Genomic DNA, 21561 nt, shown 5'->3' on the forward strand with positions numbered 1-21561 from the left:
TAAATGCACTGAGACGCCACCAGCTCCCCTTCCCAGCCCCCAGGGCAGAAGCAGGGAGGGTTTGTCCCACTGGAGAGGCAAAACTAAGCATCTCGCGAGGGCCCCCTGCCAGAAGTGAGGGCAGCCCGCTGTCTAGGAGAGAAGGACTAAAGAGAAGCGGACAAGCGGACATGTTGGGCGCCTGGGAGCCCCATCTTCCACCCTCTCTTCACTTCCAGAAGGCCAGCGGGCAAAAGTTCTCCTCTTGGGAAACCAAGGAGCCCAAGAGAAAGTAATCATCAGAGGTTTCTTAATCAAACCACCCAGCCAAATCACCTCACAGTTCATTCCTGTCAGTAAACCCCTCTAGTGGTCCACAATTACCACCTCCACACTGGAGGCTTCAAACAGAGTTTTGGTGCACCTCGCTTACATCATGAGCAGAGTAGCAAGAATCTCCAAATAACCGAAGGAAGAATTGACTTTATTTTATTGATTCTAAGATGCAATTGTTTGACCTCTCACAATCCAGATATAACTTACAAATTGATGATATTGTAGTCACCATCAGCCAAGAGACAGCCATGAAAGAGTTGTGCAAAACAACTTCAAGGACACGTTCTTGTCACATCAATAAAACATAAGCATCAAAGAGTCTTAGAGTCCACAAAACGTGGTAATATGAAAGCTAGAGACCAATGCAAACTGGGAAAAGCAAGAGAGAAAGGAGAAAGCATCACCCCAAAACATTGTTAATACCCTTAGAGAGAGAGAATGGAAAATAAAGTATTCATTTTTTTTAAAGAAATCTTTGAAAAAGAAACATTCAATAAATACTGTAAGGTATCCCTCATTTGAGTAAGGCAAAATACAAACAAAGGGAATAATGAAAGATAGGTAGAAGGAGACAAGGCAATGGCTGTCTTGCAAATGGGAAGAGACCAAGGGATGAGGGTAAATAAGTAGGATAAAGATATGCCGCATACAAGAACCAAACAACCTCAATAAATATAAACATAATATGCCATACACATGTGCTAAGATGAATAATGTCAGCAAGAATAAAAATGAGGGAAGAGGAAATAAAGAAGGAGGGTGGTTGTGGGGAAGGAAAAGAAAGGGAATTTAAATAAAAGAAGAAACAAGTTGTATTATGTACATATACCCAGTCCCAAAGATGATTGCAAACTGCATGTACCGAAACATATATTAATAAAGAAAAATTTTAGGGCCGGGGATTTAGCTCAGTGGTTTCATCACCTGCTGTGCAAGCGCAAGGACCCGAGTTTGATCCCTGGCACCAAAAAAAGAAAAAGAAAAATTTTAAAGGAACATTCAAATAATTCTGGAAAAGCTGAGGATGTAGCTCAGTGGAATAGCACCTGCCTATCAAGGGTGAGGCCCTGAGTTCAATTCCTGGTACCAATGAATAAATAAATAAATAAATAAATCTTAAAAATTAAAATAAAGTAGCTTACAATAGAATATTAAGCTTAGAAAGTTTACCAGAGAAAACAAAGAGACAAGGACATAGAAAATACAGAGAAAATGTAAGACAGAAAATATAATACAGAGAATGGTCCAGGAGTTCCAAATTGAGAGAAAAAGAAGTCATCAGCAAACTGACTCAAGAAAAAAAAAAAAAACACTCATCATCAAAAGGCATGAGTTTCTAGATTAAAAGAAGCACATTAAGTCCCAGGAGAGGAGGCACATGGAGCCATAAGAAAGCACATCCATGTGATATTTCAGAACTCTAGAGACCCAAACAAGATGATGCAAACTTCAAAAGAGAAAGAGAGAGAAAGCCACAGGTTTCATATAACACAGCAGGATACATGAAATAAAATCTCATTTCTGAAGTAAAATGTTTTGAAACCTAGAATTTTATACTCAGCTAAATTATCACTGAAATGATAAGCTAGAACAAAGACCTTTGCAGAACTGCAAAGAAAAAAGTGAAGTACAAGCTTCAATATTGCATGGTTTTTCTTACATGAGAAACCCAAAATATAAATAAAGAACAACATAAAAGATAGCTGATAGGAAACAGGGAGGCAAATCTTTTGCAAATGGGAAGGAGACCAACAGATGGAGGGAGAAGAGAGGAAGGGGATGGAAAAAGAATGAAGATGTGCTGTGTACACGCACCAACTCCCCGTGATGAATGTAGTCATTATGCACTGCAAACACGTATAAAAAATTTAATTTTTAAAATAAAATTAGAGTATCTTGAACGAAAAGAGAAAAGATGAAATAATTCTCTGTAAAGATGGGTGAAGATGGAATAACAGCTGTTCTTTGTTGTAAAGAGGATCCACTTCAGTTTGTAACTGATCCAAATAAGATTTGTTTTTCAAGAAAAAATGGAATCAAACACATGCACAGATATGGCCAAGTAGAAGAATTGTCTTTGAATTACGACAAGTATCTAATACACTAAGCAAAAGGAATGAGAAGGCAATTATAAACTCTATGTAGAACAAAATGGTATAACAGAAAGGAAAAGGAATCATTTCTGTACTGCATGAGTCAACATCCATGATCAAAATAGGCTCTGAAAAATGAGTTCACCAAACAAAATTTAACTGTCCTGGGAGAATGGAGATGAATTGCACTCTGAGCAACAAGGGGATAAAAGTGAATACAATCCTTGCGAATATTCCACTAAACACTGTTCGATCCACTTTTCAATCAAAAATTTGTGAAAATATTATGTTTTTTATCAATTTATGTGTTTCACAAATATAGAAGTGAACATTAAAAGAATCAGATGAAATTTGTACATGTCTATCCTATCCTAATTGTGTCATTTTGGGCAGGGGATTTAGCTCAGTGGTTTCATCGCCTGCTGTGCAAGCGCAAGGACCCAAATTCAATCCTCGGTACCAAAAAAAAAAAAACCCAATTGTGTCATTTTATTGCCAGACTATTTTGGTGGGCCTAGGTTTCAAAGTTTAATGGACAGATAAAGAGTAAGCATATCTGCCCTTGTTCCCCACCTTAAGGAGAAAGCATCGTATCTTCTCCATTCATGTAAGGCATTCTCACTAGAAGTATGGAGTACATGTCTTTAATCTGTTGAGAAGGTTCTGTTCTACTTCTCATCTCCTGAGAGCTTTTATCATGAACAGCTGTAGAAGTTAGTCCAATACTTTTTCTCCAACTACTGACAGGATCATATGACTTTTTCCTTTCCTCTGTTAAAATGATGACTTTTGGGGGTGGATCTTCCAATGCTGAACCAACACTGCCATCCCTATAACAAAACCACTTTCTACATCCTGCCAGATCTGACTTCTAATAGTTTGTTTTGTTAAACAAATTTCTATCTATGTTCATACTTTTTGCTTCTATTATCTTTATCCAGTTTTAGGATTAGCACAATGTTGATCTCCTAAAATGAGGGGAGAAGTGTTCCTTCTTTTTTCTGCTTTAATTGTTTGATACAATTTATCAGTTAAAATGTATATGAGCCTGTTGTTGTCCTATAGGTAGGTTTTCAAGCTAGGAATGTACTTTCTTTAATAGGTCCTATTCAAATTTTATATTTTCTCCAGAGTTAGTTTCATTAATTTGTCTTCCAAGGTACTTCTTAGAAGTTGTCAAATTTATTTCAAAAAAGATTCTTGTAATATGCTTTTTATATCCTTTTAATTTCTGTAAAATCTGTGGTAATGTCTCCTAGATCTTGATATTGTAATTTTTAAAATGTATAATTGATATTGTGTAATAGGAAGAAAAGGTCTAAAGGAGCAGGGGAAGTGGGAGGGGTAAGGGAAAGGAAAGAAGGGAAAAGAAAAATTATGAGAAAAGGAAAAAATGGAAACAACGTCTTTGCAAATAGGGAAGGGGGGAGGGGGTGACGGCAGGGCAGGGGAAGGGGAAAAAATAAGAACCAAGATACATCATGTACAGGTACAAGATCCCAATGATGAATGCAACTGTATTTTATACCTAAAATGCACCAATAAACTTAATGGGAAAAACAAATTTGTACATGGCTGGTTCTGGAGAATGGGTCAGGGTGCTACTTTTTTTTAATCAGCAAAGGAGCATGATTTTAACACTCTATACATATATAGCTTTATACGTATGGATAGCTCTAATAACAATAAAAGTCAAATTATTTTTAAAAGGAACAAAGAATGAATGAGCATGGGCTTTGGAGGGAGATGTGGGTTTGACTCCAAGTATGCTCTCCCTAGCTGTGTGGCCAGGGCCACTCACTGTCCAGGCCTCAGTTTCCTCATCTGTAAAAGAGGAACTGAAATGGCTTAGTGTACAGGGCTGTCATGAGGATCCAGTGAGAAAACATGTTTGGAGAGGCTGGCACGTATTGGAGATGCATCCCCACCCCTTCACCCCTTCAATTAGCTTTGATTCTTACCTTCAAAGAGTTTGGGATTGGAGCTGGGTGTGGTGGCTCACACCTGTCATCCCAGCACTCGGGAGGCTGAGGCAGGAGGATTGCCATGAGTTCAAGGCCAGCCTGGGCTACATGGTGAGTTTGAAGAGACCCTGAATCTCACAGCAAGACCCTGTCTCAAAAACAGAAAGAAGGAAGGCAGGAAGCAAGCAAGCAGAGAGAGAGAGAGAGAGAGAGAGAGAAAGGAAAAAAAGAAATGTTTTCTAGAACAACAACAAAAGTGATGTGAGTTGCCAGATATTCCCAAGCCTTGAGGAAAATGGAGTAAAATTCATGCAGACACACACACTCATGCACACACAACCCATGAAATGTTAGAATGTCAAATGTAAAGCTTACAGAAATGAAGAATAAGTTGTCTGTAAAGATATCAGAATCATATTGGCAATAGATTTCTTATCAGCAACATTCCACACCATAAGGCAACAGTGTTGCCCTTGAGTTTTGGGGGAAATTTATCTTACACATAATATTTTGTATTTTCCTGAATTATCAATCACGAATAAAAATAAAATAGAGGAGGTAAGGGTGTAGGTCAGTGAGGGAGCAGTGGCCCAGCATGCCCAAGACCCTGGGTTCCATTCCCAGAACTGCAGAGGGAGGAGGAAGAGGAGGGAGAGGAGGAGGAGGAGGAGGAAGGGGAGGAGAAGACTGCACAGCTAGACACTGAAGTGTGAATAAGGGTTTTGATCTTTACCATACAGCCATCTTCTCTGAAACATGACTCAAGGATGTACGAGAGGAAAACAAGAAAGGAATGCAAGAAAGCCACAGACACAGTAAATTAACTTTTTAATTTATAAAAACGACCTCATAGGAATGATGCAAGAGATATTTTTAAATGGGATCAAAGATATAAATGAAAAGCCAAAGTTTTCCTTCTTCTCCCAGGAGAGAATAAAGACACCTAAGTGATGACAAGAGTAAGCCTAAAAAAGCAATAGGTCCAAATTAGAACCTAGAAAAAAAAATTTTTGGCTTTTTGAGACAGGGTGTCTCTATGTGGTTGGCCTTGAACTCACTGTGTAGCACAGGCTGGGCAGGAAATTGCAGTGATCCTCCTGCCTCAGCCTCCTAAGTGCTGGGATTACAGGCATCTGCCACCATACCCAGCTAGAACCTAGGAAAAATTTTAAATTCAACATGCTCTAGAATAAGTGAATTCATAAAGAAAGTAGAATCCCTGCCAGGATTGATAACATTTAAAAGATGGATCAAATTAATCACACAAGAGATATCTAAAGTATTAACAAAGGTAATCACAGAGAGCTGTCCACACCCAAGGATCCACATTCATGAATTCAACCAACCTGAATCGAAAATACTCAGTAAAAAAAAGAAATTCCTTTAACAACAAAATATAGCTGTTCACATAGCACTTATGCTGTATTAATAATCTAAAGGTGGTTTAAATTATATAAGATGATGCATATAAAGTTTATGTAAATATCATACCATTTCATATAAGGACTTGGAGTACTACGGATCTGGATGCCGTGGGAGTCCTGAAATCGATTCCTCCCTTGGATGCCAAGGGATGACAATAGTCAGGATATGCTGTCCCTCTTCCCTTTTCCTCTAAAGAACCTTTGCTTCTGACTTTTGAGAGCTACCTCTCCCTCAAGTAGCCAGGTTTATTAACTCCGGATCTCATTTCCTCCTTTGCATATGCAATCGGGTCACATGGTCTTCACTGAACGAATATCTATGTAATCTTACAAACTCTGGGTATTGGCTTTTAGTGTTTAGAATCAACTTATAGGCAAAGCACAAAGGACAGATATGGTTACAGAACAGAACATGTGTTATGAAACTAGACACTGACATGGACCAGTAGAGATGGCAAAGGCTACGAGAGAAACGGGCAAGAGAAACGATGTCTTCATCTCACGCGGTACCAAAGGGCAACTCGATAGGTCAAAATAGAAAAGTGCAAGGGCATTGTTTAAAGCTACCATGGTAACCAAGAGAAGAATGAAAAATAAAATATGACAAGCAAAATATAAAGAGGAAGAAAAGAAAGAAAAAATCATCATTGTCATTGTGGGGAAACAATAGATACTGTCTAAAAACTTACAAACCAAGGGATAGATGTAAAATCAAATCATTTAGAATTATAGCAGTAACTACCAGAAGGACTACGAAGAGAAAATTTTAAAATTATATCTCTAAGGAGAAAAACAGTATGAAGTAGCAAGAGAAGGAAACTTAGACTTTTTATTTGTATCTTTCATACAGTTTAAAAATCTCTCATGGGGCCAGGGATTTAGCTCAGTGGTTCTGGTGCCTGCCTCGCAAGCACAAGGACCCAAGTTCAATCCCTGGTACAAAAAAAAAAAAATCTCATACCATTATTGTGAGAAAGTTTTCTTTTCTCTTTCTTTTTCTTATTTTTTTCTTCTTCTTTTTTCAATCTAATTTTTGAGACAGACGTAACTCAGGCTGGCCTTGAAATTGTAGCAATCCTCCTGTCTCTGCTTCCCCAGTACGGGGATTACAGGCGTGCTCCACCATGCCCAGCTTGAGAAGGTAGTGTTTTCATAAATTAAAATATACTTACAAAAATGTATATGCAATTTAAAATTAAGATCTAAAAGCCCTAGACAGAATTAAATACCTTCTTGACTAAAGTCACCATTGACAAGATGGTCTGTAATGTCTACAGACCTGACATCCTCTGATTCAGTGACCTGGAATTGACTTAAGAAACTGCTAAGAGGGGCAACCCACTTTCCGGTCCCCCTTCTGTCTCTCTCAGAAGCTTTCTTTCTCTCAATAAATTTTTCCTACTCTTAAAAAGAAAAAAGAAACTGCTAATATGGGCTGGGGATTTAGCTCAATGGTTCAGCCAGCTGCCTCGCAAGCGCAAGGTCCCAAGTTCTATCCGCGGTACCAAAAAAAAGAAACTGCTAACGTCTCTTTCACCAGTGCACTGTGCATGCTTCTGACCCCAACCTCATAAGTAGAGAAACTCTCCACCAGCCTATCCGCTGTCTTCATCTAATTCACATTATCAAGAGGACAATCAGCTTTGGAAACAGTCCCTGGGACAGTAACTTCCATACGGCAGGCTCTGGCAGAGATTATCTTTCTTATAGGATTTATACTGTACTTTCAGATAAAGCATCACACTCACATGAATGCAATAGCAGTTTGAGACAGAGACAATGCGCATACGACATCAATTCAACTGATGAGGAAACTGTTCCAGAGTCAGAAATTACCATCCCAAGAGCTCCCAGCCACAAACTGATAAACATCAGACCTTAACCATGTTTCTGGGCCAAAGTACTGGGCTGCTTCCCACTGAACGGCTGCCTCTGACATCTTTACAAAGCCAATGGGAGCATTTCACTTTTATGCTCTGTACCATGCAGAGTAGCTGTCTATCATCCCTCTCTCTTCCCCCTTTTCCTCCACCTTCAAATAAATAATCTTTTCTTTAAAAAGCCAATGACTCAAAGTCATGCTAATGGCCACAGGTATATAAAAAGTGTACAACATCGCTAGTTATTAGGAAAATTAAAATCAAAGCCATAACGTCAGATCTCTTGGCTGCTATCAAAAAGATCAAAGGCACCAAGCATTGGCAGGAGTGTAGGGAAAAGGGAGCCCTTGCACACTGCTGGTGGGAATGTAAATCATAGTGGCCATCATGAAAAAGAGTTTGGAGGTGCCTTGAAGAGTTCAGCATAGGATGGCTACATAGCTCAACAATACCACTTCTGCGTATGTAGCCACAGAAAATAAAATCAGGATCTCAAAGAAAGTATTTGCACTCCCATGTTCACTGCAGCATTATTCACAAGGGCCAAAGTATAGAATCAACCCAAATTCCATCAGCAGAAGAATGGATAAGGAAAACATGGGGTGTATAAGCAGAATTAACTAAGAAGAAGGAAATCCTGCCATTTATGACAACATGGATGAAACTAGTAGACATCATGCTAAGTGGAATAGCCCAAATACAGAAAGACAAATACTGCATGACCTTGTGAATGGAATCTAAATTCATGCAAGCAAAAGGAAGGGAGTTTTCCAGGAGTCTGAGGATGGAAGGAAACAGGAAAGTGTTGGTCACAGGGTACAAAGTTTCAGCTGTGGAGGATGAGTAAATTCTGGCAGCCTGAACACTGGTTAAAAGGGCAGCTTTTTTTGGCAGTCTAGGGGTGGAGCCTAGGGTCTCTAGGCAAAAGTGCTCAACTACGCTTCAACCCCAGCCTTGCAAAGGGGTAGATCTTAAGCGTTTGCATCACCGAGGAGAAGAAGAGGAGAAGGAGAAGGAGGAAAAGAAGAAGGAAGAGGAGAAAGGAAAGGAGAAGATGGAGAAGGAGAAGAATACAAGGAAGAGGAAAAGAAAACTATAGAGAATAGAAAAAAGTAACACCCTTCAGACTCATTTTATGAGCAATTTGCAAGCTCAGTATAAAAAACTTAAACTTAGTATAAAAAACTGAAGAATAATATTGGGGAGGAAAGTAAAAGTCACTCTCATTCATGGGCATAGATGCAAAAAAAATCCTGAAAAAAATATTGACAATGTGAATCTGGCAATTTAACAAAATGAAAAACATCATGACCAAGTTGCGTTTATTCCAAGAATGAAAGGTTAGGAAGGCATTAGAATATACATTAGTATACTTTAATTAGTAAGAGAAAAAAATTCACTGTGACCCAAACTGATGTGAAAAAGCATTTGATAAAATTCAAAGCAGCATTCATGAGACCAAAAAAAAAATCATTTACAAACTAGAAAGACAAAGGAATGTTTGTTATATGATAAAGAGTATCTTCAAACTAACAAGAGCAAAAAAAAAATTTTTCAATTGTGAATATGAACACATGTTCTTGAAAAGCAGGCATAATAAGGTTACACACTCTCCTCACCTCAGCACTGTATTGCAGTCTCACTGGTGCACTCAGGCAAGGATTTAAAAAGCATACAAATTCAGAAAAAAATAGATGAAATATTCAATATTTGCAGATAGTGTGTTCAACACAGAAAACTTCCAATTATCTATAGATTATAAGAATTAATAAAAGAGCATAGACATAAATTAATGTATGACTCAGCTACATTTCTGTATACCAGGAAAACAAGGAAGTTAAGAAATGCAGTTTTTAAAAGTATCATTTACAGCTGGGCTCTGTGGCCCACATCTATGAAATAGAGGCTGAAGGAACTCCTGAGCCCAGGAGTTCAAGGCCAGCCTGGGCAACGTAGTCAGACCTCATCTCAAAAAACAAAATCATTCACAAAAGCAACAGTGTAAACCACCTATGAATAAGACTAACAAATGATGTGCAGGACTTTTGGGGAGAAACTTACACAACTTTGGTAAAAGATAATAAGACCTAATAAACAGAATGACATAATTTTTCTGTAGATAAGAATACTGAATACCTTAAAGATATCAATTCAATTTTTACCTGAATTGTTCCACAGACTCAATTCAATTCTAATAAAATCTTAGTCAGGCATTTTGTAGGATTTGACAAATTAATTCTAAAGAAAGCCAATGGCCAAAATGCTGAAACAATTAAACATTTTCAGCCAGAACTGACATAGCATCAGCAACTAACTATGTAGTTTTAGTATAAGGATGAAAGATAAACCAAAAAAACAAAAAATGGACCCCAGAAATGGACCCACATTTAAATGAAAACATGATACATGATAGAGCTGGCATTGCAGATCAGAAAGGTTATCCCTACAGAAAAACAAACTGAAAATGGATTCTTGTTCCCCACCACTTACAAAAACTAATTGTAAGTAGATCAGGAAATAAAATAATAAAATCAAAACTTTAAGGGGCCGGGAATTTAGCTCAGTGGCACCACACCTGCCTCTTAAGTGCAAAGTCCTGAGTTCAATCCCCAGTACCAAAAAAAAAACAAACAAAAACTTGAAGACATTCTATTGATCTATAGGTAGGGAAAGATTTTTCAATCAGGTCAAGCAAGAAAAATATAAATACAAAGAAAAAGTGTATTAAAGTTGGCTAATATTAAAGGACTTTTGTTTAGCACAAACACCATCAGGAAAGGGAAAAGATAAACTTCAACCTGAAAAGGTATTTGTAACATAAAACTAACAAAGAATAATTACGGAAAATGATCCCAGAATCTCAAAGAATAAGAAAGAAAAAGAAGAAGAAATATACCAAAGACATAAGGAGGCATATCTGTGAAAAGAAAACATGAATAGCCATTACACATACGAAGACATACTCAATCTCATTTTTTTTTGGTACCAGGGATCGAACTTGGGACCTTGTACTTTCGAGGCAGGCGCTGGAACCACTGAGCTAAATCCCTGGCCCTCAACCTCATTATTAATCATGGAACTACAAATTAAAATGATAATAAAATAGCTTTTCAAAAACAGAAACACAACAAAATCAAGCATTGGCAAGGATGTAGAACCACAAATACTCTCATACATTGCTGCCAGGAGTATAGATTGCTTCAACCACATTAGAAAGAAATTTGGCATTATTTCATGTGGCCAATGCTAGAAGCTAGTTTGCTCGACTTCTATTTCAACTTCCTTCTAGTGTGCATCCTTTATTTCAAAGGGCAGAAAACTAAACATTACATTTCCTAAACACCCATGTAGCAAGGGTTCCAATATGATTACAGATTGACCCATCCAATGTTCTCAGTGAGCCTTGGACTGGGTTCATGGGAAAGAGAGCCAGAGCTGAGGCTATTCATCTTATGGGTGGGGATTGTATGATGGCTTCCCAGTTTAGCTGAAGTGGCTCCCTAATTGTACCTAAGGGTGTGTGGCTTTGGGAACAGAATTGAGCTGGCAACTTTCCATTTCAAAACACAACATCCCCTTGAAGGGATGAGTGGTGGCTTCCTTGGTGGCCCAATCCCTTGGTGTGGCTTTGGGAGTCATTTATAGAAGTTCAGTCTAGAGTCTGTCTCTTCAACCCTCCCAATAATTCTGTAAGTGATCAATATCCTATAATAAATCCCTTTCTCTTTAACTATGTAGGGTGCATTCTATTCTTTGTAACTGTATCTTGAGTCATTTACCAACAGAGATATGTTCATTCTGAGAAAGGTGTCCTTAAACAGTTTCATCATTGTGTAAATATCAAAGAGCATTCTTAAACTAAAACAGCTACAATATTATTAGGCAACATAATTTCATGGGTCCACCATCATATATGAGCTCTGTCATTGACCAAAGGTCATAATGCCGCATAGGTTTGTATATAAGTTTAAAACGAATACATTATTTGGAGATACATGGGTATGCAATGAAACTGCAAAGAAAATACAGGAAGCAGTCAACAGGGAATTCAGGATAATCATTTCCTCTTGTGGGAAGAGATGCAGGTGTTATCAGAAAGGGATGCATGGAAGATTTCAAGGGTTTCCAAAGCAGGGGATATGGGCTAGTATAGTATTTATTCAACTTTACATTTCTGTTAGATAAATCTTTGGTATACTGTTCATAATGTAATTGATAACTAAATGTTCAAAATAAAAGAATGAGAAGGCAAGAAGAAAATGAAAGTATTAACATAACCAACCACAGAATTCAATTCTGTCCTAAAGATTTACCAGCACAAAAATGAAATTATAGAAGTGTAAGGTTATTATTGCAGCACCATTTGAAACAGCAAGAGATTAGAATACAAACAGGTCTAAGTTGGGAACATAATGAAGTAAGATGCAGCCGTAAAACATATGAAGGATTTCTGTGTGTCTTGGATGATCATCAGTATGTGTTCAGTAACAAATTTTATGAGGAATAAGTGAGTACAACAGAGAGGAAATATATAGTATAATGCTAATAATTTATTATAATATCTATACACACATATGAATGGCTTTTATTTGTAAAATGAATCATTAAAAGAATAAGCTAGAGTGTTGTATGAAAGGAGAGGTTAGTACTTCCCTTGACGAGGAGGGAAGAGGCCCTCAGACCTGACAACACACATAGGGTGAAGGCATGTCACCTACCTTGTGGCATCTAGCCACTGTTTTTGAGGTATCTAAAGAAAATTAAAGTCACAATGGCCAGATTTACATACTTCCCTAAGGAATAAATGGAAATTTGAGATTTCCCATATAAATAGACAGTTATCTCACTAGGGGTGGGCCATCCTCTCCCACCCACTAAGACTAACACTAAGACTCTAGATGATTGCCCGAGGTTAATGATGTCATCCATTTGCCCTTGCTACTACTGGATCAATATTGGCTAAGCAGCTATCTTTATAATCTTATTGGTTGATTATAATTTGATCCACATTGTAACCACCTCATGACTCTGCTCTATAAAACTTTCTCAGATAAGCAGGTTCATTGGCAACCCACTTTCAGGTCCCCTCTTGTCTTTCAGGAGCTATCTCTCTCAATAAATTTTCCTACTCTTAAAAAAAAAAAGAATAGAGCTGGTCCCAGCACCTGGAAGGAAGCTCCCTGCCTCCATCCCAGGCTCCTGGGGCAGAGAAGCTCAGCTGGTCCCAGCACCGGGAAGGAAGCGCCCCCCTGCCCTCGTCATCCCAAGCTCCTAGGGCAGAGAAGCTGAGCCGGTCCCAGAACCCAGAAAGAAGGTCCCCCGCTGCCATCCCAAGCTCCTAGGGCAGAGAAGGTGAGCCACATGGGCGCCAGAAGCACCCTCCCCACTGTGGAAATGAGAAGACACATAAACAAGCCTCAAAAATAGACTTCTGGATCACCTACAGCAACCCCAAAGGGAAATGAGATGGAACAATCTGATAATCAACCACCTGGACTCTCTGAACTGGCAACCAAAGAGGATCTGGGAAAAATGAAATCATAAATAATTACTCAGAAAACAGCAAAGATTTTGCTCATGGTGCAAGACATGATTCATAAATCTAGAGAGGACACAGATTAAAAAAATAGAGGATCTGAGGAACATGGTGGAATCTCAACATAGGAAGCAAATGGAATCCATAAAACAGATACAAACAGATTTCCAAGAGATTAAAAACTCCATCGAAAGTCTGCACAGCAGAATGAGCCAATGTGAGGACAGAATTTCAGATATAGAAGATAAGATTGCAATTAGTGACAAGGAAAAGAAAAATTGCTTTAAAATTGTAAGAGAACACAAGAAATCAATCCAGCAGCTGCTAGATGATGCAAAGAAGAATAACATAAGATTGATTGGAGTCAATGAAGAAAGAGGAGAGAGTACAGATGACCTAAAACAACTGTTCACAGAAGTGATGGCAGAAAACTTCCCAAGGAGGGGAAAAGAACTTGATATTCAGATTAGTGAGGCATATAGGTCTCCAGCTAGCCTTAATCAAAAAAAATCTACACATAGGCGTATAATAGTTAGGATTCCAGAAATCTAACAGAAGAACAAAATTCTACAAGCAGTGAGAGAAAATAAACAAATCACATACAAAGGAAAGCCCATCAGAATCACAGAAGACTTCTCAATGCAAACCCTCAAGACAAGAAGAGCTTGGAGGGATGTATTTCAAGCCCTAAAGGAAAACAGCCTCCAACCCAGATTGATGTACCCTGCAAAACTATCTTTCAAAATTGATGGAGAAATCATATACTTTTATGATAAAGAGCACCTCAGGAACTTCATGAATATCAAACCGGCACTCCAAAAAATTTTAGACAATACCCTAGGAAAAGACAATGAGGATCACAACCCCAGGAACCCCAGCAGAATGAATCCATTGGGCATGACAAATTAAACGCAAAGCGGGAGAATCCAACAAAAAGAAAAAGTCATGACAAGGCTTTTAAAACTTATAACTTCATCTCCCTAATGAGTGTATAATTCAATCTTGTTATTGTACTGATTAGTATTTTTCTGATTCTAGAGTTGCACACCATTCCTTGTGCTGTACTGGCTATTTATCATCTTCTTATGTCTACTTTTTAATTGGGTTGTCTATTAATGAGCTCTAAGAATTCTTTATATATTCTGCTCATAGGTTATATGCATTGTAAATATGGTCTGTTTAAGGACTACTTTTCATTTTAATGATGTCACTTAAAGTTCTAAATTTTGATGGAATCTCATTTATCAATTTTTTTCTTTTATACATCATGTCTTTTGTATCCTAGGTAGTTCTTGCCTACCCTGAATTCATAAATATTTTCCCTTATAATTTCTTCTTAAAGTTTTATACTTTTAGGCTTTCTTATTTAGGTTCATAGATCCCTTCAAGTTATTTTCATGTATGGAAATAAAGGGTTGAGGTTAATTTTTTATATACAGATACCAGGTGTTCTAGTGCCATTTGCTGAAAACACTAGCTCTTCCTTGGCTCTTGAATTGAGTTTATATTCTATAAAATGCTAATGTTAAATAATCTTTCAAAGCTCAGTGGACCATATACGTGTGGTTCTATTTCTAGATTCTCTGTTTTATTCCAATGATCTATATGTCTTTCCTTACACCAACACTGCCTTGATTACTGTAGCTTTAGAAGAAGTCTTAAAATTAGGTACTAAACATCTTCCAACACTGTTTTTGGTTTTGTTTTTGTTTTTAACTTTTCTAAGTCCTTTGTACTCCTACATAACTTTTAAATTTCAATATCCAATTCTTCATTTATAGCAAGTATACACAGACCTGAATTTTTATATATACCTTGTGTTTTCTAATCCTGCTAAATCCAAGTACAAGTTCTAGGGACTCCCAGAGATTTCTTAGTATTTTCTCTGTAGATGATCATTTCATCTACATAAAAAGATTTTGCTTCTGCCGTGCCAATCCTATCCTAGTTGTGTCATTTTATTGCCAGACTATTTTGGTGGGCCTAGGTTTCAAAGTTTAATGGACAGATAAAGAGTAAGCATATCTGCCCTTGTTCCCCACCTTAAAGAGAAAGCATCGTATCTTCTCCATTCATGTAAGGCGTTCTCACTAGAAGTATGGAGTACATGTCTTTAATCTGTTGAGAAGGTTCTGTTCTACTTCTCATCTCCTGAGAGCTTTTACCATGAACAGCTGTAGAATTTAGTCCAATACTTTTTCTCCAACTACTGACAGGATCATATGGCTTTTTCCTTTCCTCTGTTAAAATGATGACTTTTGGGGGTGGATCTTCCAATGCTGAACCAACACTGCCATCCCTATAACAAAACCACTTTCTGCATCCTGCCAGATCTGACTTCTAATAGTTTGTTTTGTTAAACAAATTTCTATCTATGTTCATACTTTTTGCTTCTATTATCTTTATCTAGTTTTAGAATTAGCACAATGTTGAGTTCCTAAAATGAGGGGAGAAGTGTTCCTTCTTTTTTCTGCTTTAATCGTTTGATACAATTTATCAGTTAAAATGTTTATGAGCCTGCTGTTGTCATATAGGTAGGTTTTCAAGCTAGGAATATACTTTCTTTAATAGGTGCTATTCAAATTTTATATTTCCTCCAGAATTAGTTTCATTAATTTGTCTTCCAAGGTACTTCTTAGAAGTTGTCAAATTTATTTCCAAATAGATTTTTGTAATATGATTTCTATATCCTTTTAAATTCTGTAAAATCTGTGGTAATGTCTCCTAGATCTTAATATTGTAATTTAAAAAATGTATAACCGATATTGTGTAACAGAAAGAAAAGGTCTAAAAGAGCAAGGGTATTGGGAGGGGTAGGGGAAGGGAAAAAAGGGAAAGGAAAAAATATGAGAAGAGGAAAAAAATGGAAACAAGGTCTTTGCAAATAGGGAAGGGTGGAGGGGGCGAAGGGAGGGCAAGGGAAGGGGAAAAAAATAAGAACCAAGAGACTCATGTAATGATACAAGATCCCAATGATGAATGTAACTGTATTTTATACATAAAATGTACCAGTAAAGTTAATGGGGAAAAAAAAGAATAAATTAGAAGCTGATAAAAATGATTATCCATAGAGGATGAGCAGAATTGAACAGAAGAAATTGAAAATAAGTTTCTCTAAGTATATATTTTCACAGTTTTAACTTTTGAAACATATGATTATTTTATATATATTCAAGTAATCTAAATCCTAAAGAAAAAAATAAAGCAATCTCTGTCATTGAAAATAACTAAAATTTTTTTAAAACTAGTCATATTGGAAACAACCACACAAAGGAATTACTTTAAGGGACTTGAAGCCAGTACTTTGACTATATATGATGACATCCTTTTTTGAAATCTTACATTTCATTCAGTGACTATTGTAATTAAAAATACTGCAAAACTATTTGAAACTATGCATACATATACTATAGGATAATACAAATAACTAATTATGTTAAGGCTATTGGAAACTGAAATAACAGTATAAAGAGAAAAAAGAGATAGGGATAAAGTCAAAGAATTTAGAACAATTCAATGCTAAATTGTTGCATTTTGAAATACATCTTTAAATATATATTCCCTCAATTTCCCAATGAAAAGTGCTGAAATTTTGCCATATGAAAACCTAGAAGCTATGAGCACCCACAAAAATCCAGGTTTTGGTAACTAAATACCATTTTTTTCACTACAAGGAACAAGAGCTCCATGAAGAAATGGCTAATGCAGGCTTGGATGAAGAAACACAGAAGATGAATCTGAGTCATCTTGTGGCAGAAACTAAGAAAATGTTTAAAAATTAACAAGAACATATCAAAAGACTCAGAAGCTGGGTTTAAAAAGCACCTACTAGATAAATTTGGGACAATTTTAGTTTAAAAAGTATGAAGATTGTAATTGAGTAAAACATACTGAATATGTTTATTAAATCCATGAGTTCTCTAGTGACATACTCAATGGGAGCGACTATCACTCACCTTCTGGTTCTGAAAATTGCTATTAAAAGGAAAGAAGTAATGATTTGCCCTATATTTACAGGTAAATGCTGGCTGAATAATATAGGAACAGTAAAAGCAGGAAATCACCACTTTTTATTTGATCATGGAATAACCGATCTTACCAAGGATAAGCCATGGATGTTAAAAACCTTAAATAAAAGTTGATTATGGTCTGGAGAAAGTAGGCAAGAAAAGGGGAGACATTAATCAACAGGTACAAAGTTCCAGTTAGATGGGAGGAAGAAGTTCTGGTGCTTTCTTGCATAACACAGTGATAAAAGTTGCCAATAATAATCTATTTTATTATAAAAATAGCTAAAAGAGCCAAAATAGCTAAAAGAGAAGGTTTATGAAATGTTCTCATCATAAAGAAATAAAATATTTGAGGTGATGTGTATGTATATTTGCCTTACCTGATCATTCCACAATGTATACCTGTATTGAAACATCATACTGTACCCTAAAATGTATAAAATTATTTGTAAATTTAAAATAAAATAAAAGCTTAATGTATTAATTTAAAAAAAAAAACTTGGCCATGGTAAACTGGATTTTCACGTGGTAGGCAAGAATCATACCACAGATTACTCTATGGTCCCAAGGGAAAAGTATAGCTCCCCACCTTAAACAAATGACTAAACACAGCTTCACCAAGAGCAGACACCCAGTCAACACGTCTCCCATGTGACATGATATGAAGGGCCCAGTATCCTGTGACGTTTTTTATGCAACAGATTCAATTTCAGTCTAACCAAGCCTTTAGTTCTTTGTAACATCCAGATGGAGAAAATACAGAGGACAGAGGAACAAGCCAAGTGATACTATTAGAAGCCATCAGATAAATCCAGTATGTGGGACATTCTTAAGAGAAGCGGTCAGATATCTTCAATAATCAATATGCTTGGAAGAAAGGAAAGGGAAGGAATGATTGTTCCAGAAAATGATGAATGCTTTTGATTGGATCTTGTTTTGGACAAATCAGATACAAGGAGTGACTGAAAAATACTATGAATATTTAAGACATTTAAAAAACTTATTACACATTGCCAAGAACAATGGAATAAGAGTTTCAAAGCAAGGGGGAGTATTTTGTGAAGGATTAATGGCAATATGTCTTTTACTGAAATAATTTTTTTTTTTAGTACTGGAGTTCAAACCCAGGACCTTGCACTTATGAGGCAGGCAGCAGAACCACTGAGCTAAATCCTCAGCCTGAAATAAATTTTTAACTTAAGTATTTATTGTATTTTTATCACCCCTTGTTGATCAAATGTTTATGGCAATTTCTGTCAAATAAAAACATTCTAGTGTGTCCTCAATCACCTTATTGACCATATCTGGCACTGTATGACTTCTGGTTCTTCCCCAAAGTCAAAATAACCATGAAAGGGAAACGTTTTGAATGATTCAAAATGTTCAAGGCATTTACAACAGTGCAACTAAAGACACTCATGAGAAAAGACTTCCAGAAATGCTCCAGAAAGTGGTTAGAAAGTTAAGTGTGTTTGAGGCAAGTTGTAACATAGTTTTACATTTTAAATATTCAGTGTATTTTTATGGCACCTTAAAAATAAAACATGTAGGCAATAGAAGAAACAAATACTCGGGAATTATTATTGCTCGAGTTGGGTGTGACATTGTTGTGAAGTTATTTAGGACAATGTCATTTTTTGAAATGTACACTGAAATATTTAGAGGTGAAGTTTCTTGATAGATGTAATTTAACTTTCAAATGGTTTTAAAAAGATAGTATATATGTATGTATATACCAGTGGCTCTCAGTATCCTTGGGTTCAACCAAGTAGATTCAACCAAGTATGGATTGAAAATATTCCTCCAAAAGTTGCAGACTTTTTTGTCATTATTCCTCAAACAACACAGTATAACAACTATTTACATAACACTGACACTGTATTAGGTATTAGAAGTAATACAGAAATACATATACTCGTCATTTAATGACCAAGTTCCATTCCTGAGACTAGATCTTTAAATGAACTGGTTGCTAAAGGAGGAATTGTATACAGTATGTACAATATTCAGAACAAAGAAATGGTCGAAGGAAACCCAACCTGGTGACTTTGGTTTTATTTACATAACTTTCACATGCAGTAATTTAATGTATAACAGACTGTACTGTTCAGTGCAATCAGCAAAAATTGCAGCACAATATTGCATAAACAAGATGTTCTGTACCAAAAAGAAAAAAGACATTGAGGTTCTACACACAAGATGTACATAAAAAAGAAAAAAAGACAAGTCCGAGTGGCAGGTCAGTAGGTTCGACCAGCAGGCCTAAGTCGTTAAATCCAGTCATCAGTCATTGAACAGGTAGGTGGTTAAACGAGGAATATCTGTGCTGATTTAAAGTATAAGGCAGAATGAGTATAGTTTCTATGCAACTGTGATGTTGTTTCATATGAGACTTAAATTATGGATTTCAGTATTTCAGGGCATCCTGAAACCACCCTCAGATCCAAGGAACAACTCTGTGTGTGTGTGTGTGTGTGTGTGTGTGTTTGTGTGTGTGTGTGTAAAATGTTTACATATGATCCAAATATGGCAAAATGTTAAAAGTTGTTAAATTTATGTGGGCTGATTATGCTATCCTTTCTAATTTTCTATTATTATTTGAAAAGTTAAATTTAAAATAAAGAATGAAAAAATTATGAAAGTGCTATCAACATTTTTTGATTCTACAGATGTGTACTGACACAAACACAAAATTTTGAAGAAAAAAAATGGAATTTGTCCTAAAAAGAAAGTTTCCTGTATAGATTGCATGCATTCAATAAAGAAATCAAGAAAAAGGGCCAGATTATTAATATTAGATGATATTGACTTTCAAACAGACCAATTTCATGTTCCTATTACAGAATCATTTCCTTCCAAATCAATTGTTTGAAGCCATAGTAGATTGTTTGCAACAACCAATAAGATTTCCATCTTCCTGGAGACCTTTCCACTCTTGGTAACAAAAGAGACAGGACTGTAGAGATACCTATTTAAAAATTCAAAAGCAAATCCCTCATTTTGAATCTCCACAATGGCAGGTTCTGAAACTCAATTACATGTAAAGGACTAAAAGACTGGAGAATCTCTTCTTCAAAGCCCCCCAAAAAAGCACTTAAATCTCGCTCTTTTTTTTTGGTACCAGGGATCGAACTCAGGACCTTGCGCTTGAGAGGCAGGCACCGGAACCACTGAGCTAAATCCCTGGCCCTTAAATCTCACTTTTGAAGGACCACAACTTTCAGAATTAAAATAGTCAGGTATCTGGATTGGGTAATTGGATTCCTTAAAAGATAATGTTGGCTTCATAACACAAGAGTGAGAATGTAGTCAGTGGCTTTTCAAATCAAAACGATCTCTATGAAGAGCCAAAAGGGAAAGGAGACCTCTCACTTCCCACTCAGTTCCTTGGCGCATGGAAACTAGTCTTCCATCCATCCAAAACACGGCACCCCCATAAAAAATCACAAGATAATTCTGAACCCCAAAGCCATTCCTTATCCTGGTCTCACTCCTTGTTCTCTTCAGCAAGTACACAGAATAGCATTAACCCTGTTGACCACTCGCCGCTTCCTCCTTCTTCCCTTCCCTTCCTGGACAGGGAAACTGCACTGAGCTATTTTTCTTCCTTTTGGGGCAAATCTCCCATTTCCTTCTCTGTTTTCCTCGGGCACTAGACATAAGCATTTCATAAGACTCACTCTCTTCTTCCTTAAACAGCTCATATCCTTTCATAGCTTCAACCCTTTCCTTTCTACAGATGACTCTCTATATAGTCAGCTTTCCCATTGTTGGACACAATACCCAAACCCCACAATTTAAAGGAATGGCTTCACCTGGCTTACTTTTAAAAGGATTCAGTCCATGGTCAATTGGCTCCAAGGTAGAAAGATCTTGGTGGAAGGGCATAGTGGCGAAAAGCTCCTTCGGCATGGCAGCTGGGAAGCAGAGGAGGGGAATGGTGCCAAAGAGGAAGGGGTAAGGGGCCAGACATGACCCACCCAGACATAGCTAGAAGTGTGCTCTCCCAATCCTTAGGCTGGATCCCAAAGCCAATCAAATGGACACTCTACCCTAAGCAGGCCACACTCTCCAACTTACATCAGCCTTGCCCTCAATTCATCCTTAAGACCCAGACTCAATGTCCAATGACCAGCTGGAAACCTGAACATCATTATCCACAGGTGTTTAGACTTGGGAAGCAATTTGACCCCGACAACCCACTTCTGCACTTCCAGCTCTTCTGTTCCTTCGTATGTGATATATAGAGGGAACACAGCACATCTTATTATCGTTGGGTGTCACATCCTCTCAGCACTGCTGGACTCAACACAAAGTCTCCATCCCTTACGCGCCTCTT

General features: G+C 37.1%; 1 non-coding gene across 1 annotated transcript; it reads left to right on the forward strand.

Moving 5' to 3' along the window:
- The first annotated feature begins 12298 nt into the window (after positions 1–12298).
- LOC147826163 (U6atac minor spliceosomal RNA) lies at positions 12299–12420 on the forward strand. Its single transcript, XR_015439657.1, has one exon. It is a non-coding gene; the product is annotated as a U6atac minor spliceosomal RNA (small nuclear RNA).
- The last annotated feature ends 9141 nt before the right edge of the window (positions 12421–21561 follow it).

This window comes from Heterocephalus glaber, unplaced genomic scaffold (assembly GCF_053883595.1).
Source record: "Heterocephalus glaber isolate CG9 unplaced genomic scaffold, H.glaber_assembly_v1.0 deba00001472, whole genome shotgun sequence".
NCBI classification, from domain to species: domain Eukaryota; kingdom Metazoa; phylum Chordata; class Mammalia; order Rodentia; family Bathyergidae; genus Heterocephalus; species Heterocephalus glaber.